Raw genomic sequence first — 12413 nt, forward strand, 5'->3', positions numbered from 1 at the left:
GTAAATGAAATAAATGTGGGATTAAAGTTGAAATACAGAAATTAGAGCACAAAATCTTGGCTCATACTTGGACTCAGTACCCAGTACAGTACAAATATACCATTCTTTATATGAGCTGCCAAAGTACCCCTCCCCCTCACTTTACAACACAATATCTGACATCCACTACAAGCTAGGTTAAGAATGGCCAAACTATGGGCACCCCTGCATGCCAACAAGTTCACACAATAGTAAATCAAAGGGCTGATGTGTTCATTGCCTTAAGTAGCTCCTTTCTCTCCATTTTCAGTTATAAATGAGTAACTGGGTTTATTATTGCCACATGTATCAACGTACAGTGAAAAACTTTTGCATGCCATCCATACCAAATTTCATTACATCAAGATAGTACAAGGGGAAAATCAACACCAGAATGCAGAACAAAGTATTGCAGTTACAGAGAAAGTGCAGTTCAGGTAGACAATGAGGTGCAAGGCCATGAAGAGGTAGATAACATGGTCAAGGGTTTACCTTACTGTACAACAGGATAGAAGCTGGGTTTGAGCCTTGTAATACGTGTGTTCAGGCTTTTGTATCTTATGCGCTCAGGGAGGGCACACACTTTTTTTGATTAGATTAACTGCTTTACTGAAGCAGCATCAAGTATTGGCGGAGTCCATGCAGAAGAGGCTGGTTTTCATCGGGTGTTGAGCCGAGCTGTGTCAACAAATTTATGGTTTCTTGTGATCATGGGCAGAGCAGTATCCATACCAAGCTGAAAAACGTCTGGATAGGATGCTTCCTGTGGTGCATCCATTAAAACTGGGGAGGACTTCTTTAATCAGAGTTGTGCTTTTGGTGTAATTTATTATAATAATGTGGAAGGATGGGGTTACCATAGAGTGATGTTTATGCATTTTCAAACTTATGGCTAAAAGGAGAGTTTACGGACATCTCTGCTAACTGTACACAATGACCTATACCAAGATTTTCCTGCCCTGCAGTGAAACTGTTGATCTTTTACTTCAACCTGGTTGTTTTCAGACCATAAGATATAGGTACGGGATTAGGCCATTTGGCTCATCGAGTCTGCTCTGTCATTTCAACACAGCTGATCCAATTTCCCTCTCAGTCCCCATCTCCTGCCTTCTCCCCATATCCCTTCATGCCCTGGCTAATCAAGAATCTATCAACCTCTGCCTTAAATATACATAAAGACTCAGCCTTCACAGATGCCTGTGGCAAAGAATTCCACAGAGTCACTGCTCTCTGACTAAAGAAATGCTTCCTCAGCTCCATTCTAAAAGGATGCCCCTCTATTCTGAGGCTGTGTCCTCTGATCTTAGAGTCTCCCACCATAGGAAAAAAATCTTCTTCACATCCACTCTATCAAAGCCTTTCACCATTCGCTAGGCTTCAATGTGGTCACCCCTCATTCTACTGAATTCTAGTGAATATAGGCCTAGAGCCATCAAAAGCCCTTCTAAGACAAACCATTCAATCCTGGAACCATTTTTGTGAATCTCCTTTAAACCCTCTCCAGTTTCAGCACATCCTTTCTAAAACAAGGACTCAAAACCATTCAAAATACTCCAACTGAGGCTTCACCAATGCTTTAAAAAGTTTCAAGATTACATCCTTGCTTTTATATTCTAGTCCTCTTGAAATGAAAGATAACATTGGTTTGCCTTCCTCACCATAGCCTAAAAATTAACCCGTCAGGAACCCTGCACAAGGACTCCCAAGTCCCTTTGCACCTCAGTTTTTGTATTTTCTCTCCATTCAGAAAATAGTCAACCCTTTAATTTCTTCTATCAAAGTACATCACCATATACTTTCTTTGCCCATTCTTCTAAGTCCTTCTGTAACCCATTTCCTCAAAACTACCTGCCCCTCCAACTATCTTCATATCATCTACAAACTTTGCAACAAAGCCACCTGTTCCATCATCCAAATCACCAGCAGCCAACCAGTAAAGGCTCCCTTTATTCCCACTCTTCGCTTCTTGCCAATCAGCCACTGCTTTATCTTTACTAGAATTTTTCCTGTAATAACATGGGCCTTTCTTTATTGTAGCAATACAATATTTACATATCAAAATAAACCAAATTTAACTTCCCTGATTACTATGGTGGATGTACTCAAATCAATATTTAAACTTCTTAACATCCTGCTGCCACCCAATACACATGCATCCTGTCTGAATGTGATACCGCCACACCCCTCACTTCCCAACCCACAAACACCCTCATCCAGCACCTGTCACTGTTCATCTTTTATTGCTGCTGCTTCACATACCTACGCTACAGCTTGTTTTATTATATAGTGCCAGTAACATTATACTGACCTACACAAACATGCATCTTGCACTTTACATCAACCTTCAGACCATGCCACTCAAGGACTTGTGCTATTATAGTATGACTGTATGTGTTGGATTGTAATTATATACTGTATGCTGTGTTTATATGCACTGTGTTTTGCACCATGGCCCAGAGGTATGATATTTCATTTAGCTCATAGGTGTCAAACTCAAGGCCCGCGGGCCATATCCGCCCCGGCATACAATTATATCCAGCCCGCGAGATCATTTTAGATAGATCTATTATTTTAATTATTAATGGCCCGGCGATATGAAGCCTATGATTGTAAGTTAATACCAATCATAAAAATAATGCTTGCTCAGCAGTCTTCTTCATAAGAAACGGAATTTGTGAAGTGAAACACTTTGTAGTTATAGCAGAGACTGAGACACATGAGAACAGGCTGAAAAAACGGAGGCAATGAAAGCTGCGTTCGCACGCGTCCGACTGATCCGGCCCGTGACCTAAAATGAGTTTGACACCCCTGATTTAGCTGTATACAACCATATGGTTGAATGACAATAAAATTGAACTTGAATATTTCCAATCTCTAGCCCAGATTTCAGACCATAGATATTAAACTTCTGGCTCAAACTCCTGCAAGCACTTGATTTTAAACCAGGTATTTGAAAGGATTGCACTTTTTCTAATACACATCGCTCTGAGTTCCAACTTTAATAGGTGTGATTTTGTTTCTCCTGACTTGGAAAAGCAAACACAGTAGAAGCTCACAAATCAAATCCGATTTGCAAATTTGTCAGTCTTGCCAAGTTTATATTAGAGACATTGAAATTAGCCACTATGCTCTAAAAACCAAAAATGGTACAATATTTTGCTGATTCCTACCCAAATATCATCAGCAATAGTTATAAAATAGACTAAAAAAATATGAAAATGCCCAGATCACATTGTAAATTGAAAACAATTTTTCTATATTCATCTTTTAATCAGTTTTATGTATTTTGAGGTAGCTCAATCTATGAACAATGAATCTCAAAACCAATCAACAAGGCTTCAGCCTTCAAAAAAAAATCAATAAATCCTTATTTTTTCTTCTAAATCCTTAAATTACCTTTGAAGTCCAAGATAAAGCAAATAATGGACTATTGGGTATTGAGAAAATGTTTCAATTTTAAATAAAAAGAGTACAGCTTGAGTAGCTCAATTGAATTTGATTCTTCAATAACTGAGCCAAGCCTAAAGCTTATAACAAGGGTAATACCCACGTTATTTGTGAGGAAGATACATACAGACCAAGTTAAAATACGTCTTGACAGATGAAATCAAATGTAGAAAAAAACTACTTTGCTAGAAAACAAATTAAGAGCCTTTTTTTTGAAACCATGGTGAGACTGAAAGTTATTGGTGTGCGGAATGACCTGGGCATACCTCTACACAAATCACAGAAGGCTTGCTTCACGTGTATGCATGTTATTACACATTGAAACAAGGCTCTTTACAAGAGCATTTGATTACAAAAGTAGATACACATTTTTTCCAAAAGGTAGCCTTTTGAGACTATCAAGAATATTTACACAATAGTGTTATGAATGTACCACAGCTCCGAGGGGCCGAAGGGTGCGGGGTAGTCCCCTCCTTTGTGAGAATCGCAAGATCACTATTAAGTCAGTTCAAGAGACTCAGGAAATGAGAGAAAGACACGCAGAATCCACACAGAATTGGAATGTGTCCTGACCTCCGAAAGGTGGACCCATTGATAATGGCTATTGTCTCTTGGAGACAGAATTCTGTATTAAATGCTGTGCTTCATGGAAGCCCTCGGGCAAAGTGGGCTGGTTGGTGGAGGGATTGCATCATCCCAATCTGATTGACATCTGAGACCCTGTGAGTCAGGATAAAAGAGGGTCAGTTGGAACAGCCCCTCAGACGCACCAGAAGAAACGCTAGCGATCCCGTAATAGTGGAAGCCAGCGGGGAGGCCACGTGTGTTCAGTTCCATTTGCCCCGGAACTGGTGTCCTTTCCCACGGAAGAACGGCTTTTAGCTAACAACGGGGAAACCAACTCCCAACGACTCTCGAAGGGTTGACATCATAAAAGGACTGGGGCAAGTTTTAACCCGTCTTTCTCTCAAACCAAAACGCTGCAGCTTGAACGAACTAACAGTGACTTTTATATTTCCATCGGACAATACATTATCCCCTAGACAACGATAGAGCTATTTCTTATTGATTATTATTATACCCGCGCTTTTAGATTTAGTATTGACGATGTATATTATCTGTATGTTTGCATTGATATTATTTTGTGTATTTTTATCAATAAATACTGTTAAAATAGTACCATCAGACTTCAACGGACCTCTCTATCTTTGCTGGTAAGTGACCCAGTTACGGGGTACGTAACAATAGTACCTCACATTTGAAACAAAGGGTACTGAATTAAGGAGCAAACTAGCTATTGTCATTTCCACTAGCAACACTTCCCAGCCCAAGGACCACCTTCTCTCATTTCCACATGTTGCTGCATTACACAGTTCTAAAAATCTAAAAATTTCAGAACTTTAGTATTGCAAAATCCAGAAAAGGAAAATCAATGAGACTGCTGCTTGACAAATTTGCATCCTTCAAATACCAAGGGCCGTTAAAAACAAATGTCATACAGAGTAGTAGCATATTTTGATGCCCAATTGTCATCTTCAGAATTAGCTTCTTGATATTATCTTTAGAGATAACATCAAGCACCTCTATTGGAAAGTCATCAACTCTTCTGAATTTACCATAAGCAAACTATGTAAGTGATTTGGCTGTGGAAATCTGAACGATTTATTTGCAGAATAATGACTCAACAAAAATCTTCCAGATGTAGTCTCCCTTGGGCTCTATACAATATTTTATATTATATTATATATAATATCTAGTGGCCAAATGGTTAAGGTGTTCGTCTAGTTACCTGAAGGTCGCTAGTTCAAGCCTTGACTGAGGCTTGCGTATGTGTCCTTGAGCAAGGCACTTAACCACACATTGCTCTGCGCCGACACCGGTACCAAGCTGTATGGGTCCTAATGCCCTTCCCTTGGATAACATTGGTGGCGTGGAGAGGGGAGACTTCCAGCTTGGGCAACTGCCAGTCTTCCATATAAAAAAAAACTTTGCCCAGGCTTGCGCCCTGGAGACTTTCCAAGGTGCAAATCCATGGTCTATCAGGACTAATGGAGGCCTACATACACTATATATTATAATGGATACATCTTTCTAACACACACAAAATGCTGGAAGAACTCAGAACGTCAGGCAGCATCCATAGAAATGAATAAACAGTCAATGTTTTGGGCAGAGACCCTTCTTCAGGACTGAAAAGGGGGAAGATGCCATAATAAAAAGTGGGGGGGGAAGGGAAAGGGGAAGGACGCTAGCTAAAATGTGATAGGTGAGTGGGTGGGAAAGATAAAAGGCTGGAAAAGGATAGAAGAGAATTGACCATAGGAGAAAGGGAAGGAGGAGGGGACCCAGGGAGTAGTAATATGCAGATTAGAAGGGGTGAAAGGACAGAGCGGGGAATAGAAGAGGGGACAGAGAGGGGAATTTTTTTTTTAAACCAGAAAGAGAAATCTAGTCATGCCATCAGATTTGTGGCCAGCAAGACAGAACACAAGGTGCTGCTCCTCCACCAAGGGTGGCCTCCCCTTGGCACAAGACGAGGCCGTGGAACAACATGTCCGAACAGGAATGAGAATGGGAATTAAAATGTTTGTCCACCAGGAAGTTCCTCTTTTGGTGGATGGAGCGGAGGTGGCTGATGAAGCGGCTTCCCAATTTATGACAGGTCTTACTAATGTAGATAAGGCCACATTGGGAGTGCCAGACACAATAGTTCATCCGAGCAGATTTGCAGGTGGATTGTTGCTACACCTGGAAGGACTGTTTGGGACCCTGGATGGACGTGAGGGAGGAGGCGAACAGGCAGGTGTAGCATTTGGGCTGCTTGCAGGGATAAGTGCCAGGGGGAGATGGGGAGGATGAATGGATAATGGAATTGCAGAGGGAGCAATCCCTGCGGAAAGAGGACAGGGATGTAAAGATATGTCTAGTGGTGGGATCCCTTTGGAGAGGGCAGAAGTTGTGGAGGATGACGTGTTGGATGCAGAGGCTGATGGGGTGGTAGGCAAGGACAAGGGGAACTCTATCCTTGTTAAGGTAGTGGGAAGATGTGGTGAGCAAGATGTTCAGGAAATGGAGGAGATGAGGGTAAGGGCAGTATCAATAGTGGAGAAAGGGAAACCCCATTCTTTGAAGGAAGACATCTGATGTCCTGGAAAAGATAGATACATCCTCGGAACAGATGTGGTGGCAATGAGGGAATGGGGAAAAGGGAATATCATTTTTCCAGGATGCAGGGTGGGAAGAGGTATAGTAAAGATACCTATGGGAATCGGTAAGTTTATAAAAGATGGCAGTTGACAGTTTGTCTCCAGAGATGTAGACAGATCGAGAAAGGGGAGGGAGGGAGGTGTCAGAAATGAACCAAGTGAATCTAAGGGCAGTGTGGAAGACAGAGGCAAAGTTGATGAAATTGACGAGCTCAGCATGGGTGCAAGAAGCAGCGCCAATGCATTTGTCAACTTAACAGAGGAAGAGTTGAGAAGTATAACCGGGGAAAGCTTTGAATGTGGACAGTTCTATGTAGCCAACAAAGAGGCAGACATAGCTGGGGCCCATGGCTACCCCTTGATTCTCAAGAAAGTGGGAGAAAAACTGTTGAGGGTGAAGACCAGTTCTATTACATGGTGGAGGGGAATTGGTTGGTCTTTTTAAGAAATAAGAGAGAGCTTTGAGGCCTTTTTGATGGGGGAATAGAAGTGTACAGGGACTGAACATTCATTGTGAAACTGAGGTGGTCTGGGTTAGGGAATTGAAAGTTACCGAGGAGATCAAGAGTCTGAGAAGTGTTGAAGATGTAGGTGGGAAGGGATAGTATGGTATTGGGGTGTGAGGGAACGAGTTCAGCAGGAGCAGGTAGACAATAGACAATAGGTGCAGAAGTAGACCATTCGGCCCCTCCAGTCTGCACCACCATTCTGAGATCATGGCTGATCATTCACTATCAATACCCAGTCCATGCCTTGTCCCCATATCCCTAGATTCCCCTATCCATCAGATATCTATCTAGCTCCTTCTTGAAAGCATCCAGAGAATTGGCCTCCACTATCTTCCGAGGCAGGGCATTCCACACCTCCACAACTCTCTGGGAGAAGAAGTTCTTCCTCAACTCTGTTTTAAATAACTAACCTCTTATTCTCAATCCATGCCCTCTGGTACTGGACTCTCCCAACATCTGGAACATATTTCCTGCCTCAATCCTATCAAATCCTTTAATTATCTTAAACATTTCAATCAGATCCCCTCTCAATCTCCTCAATTCCAGCGTGTACAAGCCCAATCTCTCCAATCTCTCTGCGTAAGACAGCCCTGCCATCCCAGGAATCAACCTAGTGAATCTACGCTGCACTTCCTCAATTGCCAGAATGTCCTTCCTTAAACCTGGAGACCAAAACTGTACACAATATTCCAGGTGTGGTCTCACCAGGGCCCTGTACAAATGCAAAAGGACATCCTTGCTCTTGTACTCAATTCCCCTTGTAACAAAGGCCAACATTCCATTTGCCCTCTTCACTGCCTGTTGCACTTGCTCATTCACCTTCATTGACTGATGAACTAGGACTCCTAGGTCTCTTTGCATTTCTCCCTTACCTAACTCTACACCGTTCAGACAATACTCTGCCCTCTTGTTCCGGCTTCCAAAGTGGAAAACTTCACATTTATTCACATTGAATGACATCTGCCAAGTATCTGCCCACTCACCCAGCCTACCCAAGTCTCCCTGTATTCTCCTAATGTCCTCTTCGCATGTCACACTGCCAACTAGTTTAGTATCATCAGCAAACTTGCTGATATAGTTTTCAATGCCCTCATCTAAATCGTTGACATAAATCGTAAAGAGCTGTGGTCCCAATACAGAGCCCTGTGGTACCCCACTAGTCACCTCCAGCCAGTCCGAGAAACACCCATTCACTGCTACCCTTTGCTTTCTATCTGCCAACCAGTTTTCTATCCATGTTGAAATCCTGCCCCCAATGCCATGAGCTCTGATTTTACTCACCAATCTCCTATGTGGCACCTTATCGAATGCCTTCTGAAAATCTAGGTACACAACATCCACTGGCTTACCCTCATCTAACATCCTTGTTACACCCTCAAAAAACTCCAACAGATTAGTCAAGCATGATTTGCCCTTGGTAAATCCATGCTGGCTCGGCCTAATCCTATTTCTGCCATCAAGATGTGCCACTATTTCGTCCTTAATAATGGACTCAAGCATCTTCCCCACGACTGACGTTAGGCTAACAGGGCGATAGTTCTCCGTTTTCTCCTTCCCTCCCTTCTTGAAAAGTGGGATAACATTAGCCACTCTCCAATCTTCAGGAACTGATCCTGAATCTAAGAAACATTGGAAAATGATTACCAATGCATCCGCAATTTCCTGAGCCACCTCTTTTAGAACACTCGGATGCAGACCATCTGGACCCGGGGATTTATTAGCCTTCAGTCCTACCAGTCTACTCATCACAGTTTCTTTCCTAATGTCAATCTGTCTCAATTCCTCTGATATCTTATGACCCTGGCCCATCCATACATCTGGGAGATTGCTTATGTCCTCCCTGGTGAAGACAGATCTAAAGTACGCATTAAATTCTGTTGCCATTTTCCTGTTTCCCATAACAATTTCTCCCAATTCATTCTTCAAGGGGCCAACATTGTTCTTAACTATCTTCTTTCTCTTCACATAGTGAAAAAAGCTTTTGCTATCCCCTTTTATATTCCTGGCTAGACTGAGCTCATACCTGATTTTTTCTCTCTGTATTGCTTTTTTAGTTAAGATCTGCTGTTCCTTAAAACTTTCCCAATCATCTGTATTCCCACTCATCATAGCCCTGTCATACTTCTTTTTCTTTAATGCTATACAATCTCTGACTTCCTTTGTCAACCACTGTGGCCCCTTCCCCCTCTTTGAATCCTTCCTTCTCATTGGAATGAACTGCTTTTGCATCTTTTGTATTATCCCCAAGAATATCTGGCACTGCTGATCCACTGTCTTTCCTGCCAGGGCATTCGCCCATTTAACTTTGGCCAGCTCTTCCCTCATGGCTCCGTAGTCTCCTTTATTTAATTGCAACACTGACACCTCTGATCTGCCCTTATCCCTCTCAAATTGTAGATAAAAACTTATCATGTTATGATCACTACTTCCTAATGGCTCCTTTACTTCAAGATCACTTATCAATTCCTGTTCATTACGCATCACCAAGTCCAAAATAGCCTCGTTCCTGGTTGGCTCAAGCACAAGCTGTTCCAAAAATACATCCCTTAGACACTCCACAAACTCCCTATCCTGGGGTCCAGCACCTACCTGATTCTCCCAGTTCACCTGCATGTTGAAATCTCCCATAACGACTGCATCACCTTTAGCACATGCCAATGTTAACTCCCTAATCAACTTGTACCCAATATCCACGCTACTGTTTGGGGGCCTGTACACAACACCCATTAGGGTCTTTTTACCCTTACTGTTCCTCAGCTCAATCCACACAGACTCTACTTCCCTTGTTCCCAAGTCACCTCTTGCTAAGGACTGAATCTCATTCCTCACCAACAGGGCCACCCCACCCCCTCTTCCCATATTTCTGTCTCTACGATAGCACGTATACCCTGGTACACTCAATTCCCAGGCCTGATCCCCTTGCAGCCATGTCTCCGTTATCCCATCAATATCGTAGTTCCCCATTTTCATCTGAGCTTCAAGCTCATCTGTCTTATTTCTGACACTATGCGCATTCAAGTATAGAATTCTGAGCCCATTCCTCCTCTCTTTGCTTAAAACACTGTCTACTGTACCTAACGCAGCTCCTTGAACTTCCATCAGGCTAATTGCACCCTGTATTTTGATGACCTTCTCAAGATCACCCAAACCTTCTACACATTTAACCCCATGCTCTTTCTGACCAACCCTCTGGATCTGGATCCCTGCCCCCTGCACATCTAGTTTAAACCCCCCCGAGCAGCACTGGCAAACACTCCTGCAAGAATGTTAGTACCCCTCCGGTTCAGAGGTAGACCGTCCCTTTGAAACAGATCCCAATGTCCCTGGAACAAAGACCAATTATCCAAAAACCTGAACCCTTCCTTCCTGCACCATGCTCTCAGCCTCGTATTGATGTGCATAATCATTCTATTCTTCGCCTCATTCGCACGTGGCACAGGTAGCAATCCCGAGATTGTCACCTTGGAGGTCCTGCCTTTCAGCTTCACTCCTAACTCCCTGAACTCTCTAAGCAGGACCCCCTCACTCACCTTACCTACATCGTTGGTCCCTACATGGACCACTACATCTGGGTTCATGCCCTCGTTCTCAAGAATAGCCTGCACCCGATCTGAGATGTCCCGGACCCTGGCACCAGGGAGGCAACATACCATCCGAGACTCCCGATCTGCCCCCACAAAATCTCCTATCTGCCCCCCTGACTATAGAATCCCCTAAAACTATTGCTCTCTTCTCTTCCCTCCTCTCCTTTCTAGTTGAGGGTTCAACCTCTGTGCCAGAGGCAGGACCACTACAACTCATTCCTGGTAGGTCATCCCCATCAACAGTATCCAGTACGGTATACTTATTGTTAATGGGAATGGCCGCAGGGGTGCTCTGCTCTCTCTGCCTGCTCCCCCTGCCTCTCTGAGGTAGAGACAATAGGTCTACTTGGACAGCTATACTGTTGTACACAGGGTTGTGAATATCAATACAATTACTATGAAAAGTCCCATATTAACACTTCTCAATACACATTCTTGCATTTATATATCACATTGCTGGGCAGTCTCTAGCATACTTATAAAGTATAGCAAGATTCACGTGATTCATTACTCAACTAATCAGAAATGACAACACAGCATTTACTTAGAAGGTAAGAGCTGCCAACTACATTTCAACTGACTACTAGAACTATTATAATACTGTGTAATAAATTTTAAAAAGTAAATTAAAAGTGTGTTGTATTACAAAATAACAGCCAATATCCAGAAAATTTGCCATTACAGCATCAAATTCATCAGACTATTGAAGGTTTACTGTAGACATTTTTATAATATGAACAAACAATAGTAACATTATCACAAAGAAAAATATTTTAGTAATGCTTGAGAAACAATAGAACAAAAAACTCTTACTTTGATAAATACCAAGAAATTCTAAAAATCAGTTGACCTCAGAAAACACAATTTAATTATTAACAACCACAATTTTAATTTAGATGAAATCAAGACTCCGAATTATTCCATCACTGCACATTAATGATCCCGATAATCTCCCCAAATGTGACAACCTATACTTAATTCACCTGACAAAACAGATTCGTGTTAATTGTGCTAGTTCTATTTTAACAGCTTTAACAATTAAACAGATTAACGACTGATAAGGCTAGTAAAAGTCTAAAATAAAGGAAAAATCCTACTCAACAATACAGAAGGAGTATTCTACATGGCATGGTATATAGTCATATAACCGATCTCACAACACCAAGAGTTCGAACAAATCTTAGAATTTAAAAATAGAAATTAAGTTACTATGGAAAGAAACACTTGACTAAGCCCCACAACACACCCAGAAAATACTACAAATATGCAATCAATAAGCTTCGTGTGAACCCAAAAGTGAACAATTTTCCGGACGGATACAGTGAAGTTGCATTTTATTTCACATTCTACACGTCTGATATAGTACTGTATATTACCTACGAATTTTCTGTTCAACTTTTTAGCAACTGCTCTACTTATCAAAAGAATGCCGATCTTCTTTCATGAATTATACATAGGACGATGAAAAGCTGACAACAGTAACAAAAAAAGGTATTACCGAGAATCTGAAGACCATTAACAACATACCGGACTCAGCATTATCTTCACCAACAACTAATCTCAAGACGTGCTGTTAGACCAATGAGCGCGATTTATGGGCTGCGCTCTCCTCATTGCTTATTTGGCCAAGTCCGCACCTGATCTCGAAC

General features: G+C 42.1%; 1 protein-coding gene across 2 annotated transcripts in view; it reads right to left on the reverse strand.

The window, feature by feature from the left end:
• The window catches only part of LOC132402090 (UDP-N-acetylglucosamine transporter-like), a 66923-nt gene extending 54562 nt beyond the window's left edge, over nucleotides 1-12361 (reverse strand). Inside the window, exon 1 of one of the 2 annotated variants that reach the window (XM_059984656.1) lies at nucleotides 12292-12361. The gene's annotated coding sequence lies outside the window, so the exon portion shown is untranslated. Of the gene's footprint in view, nucleotides 1-12262 lie in introns of both variants that reach the window. The other variant, XM_059984657.1, reaches the window with a different exon arrangement.
• Nucleotides 12362-12413: the final 52 nt, after the last annotated feature.

This window comes from Hypanus sabinus, chromosome 11 (assembly GCF_030144855.1).
Source record: "Hypanus sabinus isolate sHypSab1 chromosome 11, sHypSab1.hap1, whole genome shotgun sequence".
Classification (NCBI taxonomy): Eukaryota; Metazoa; Chordata; class Chondrichthyes; order Myliobatiformes; family Dasyatidae; genus Hypanus; species Hypanus sabinus.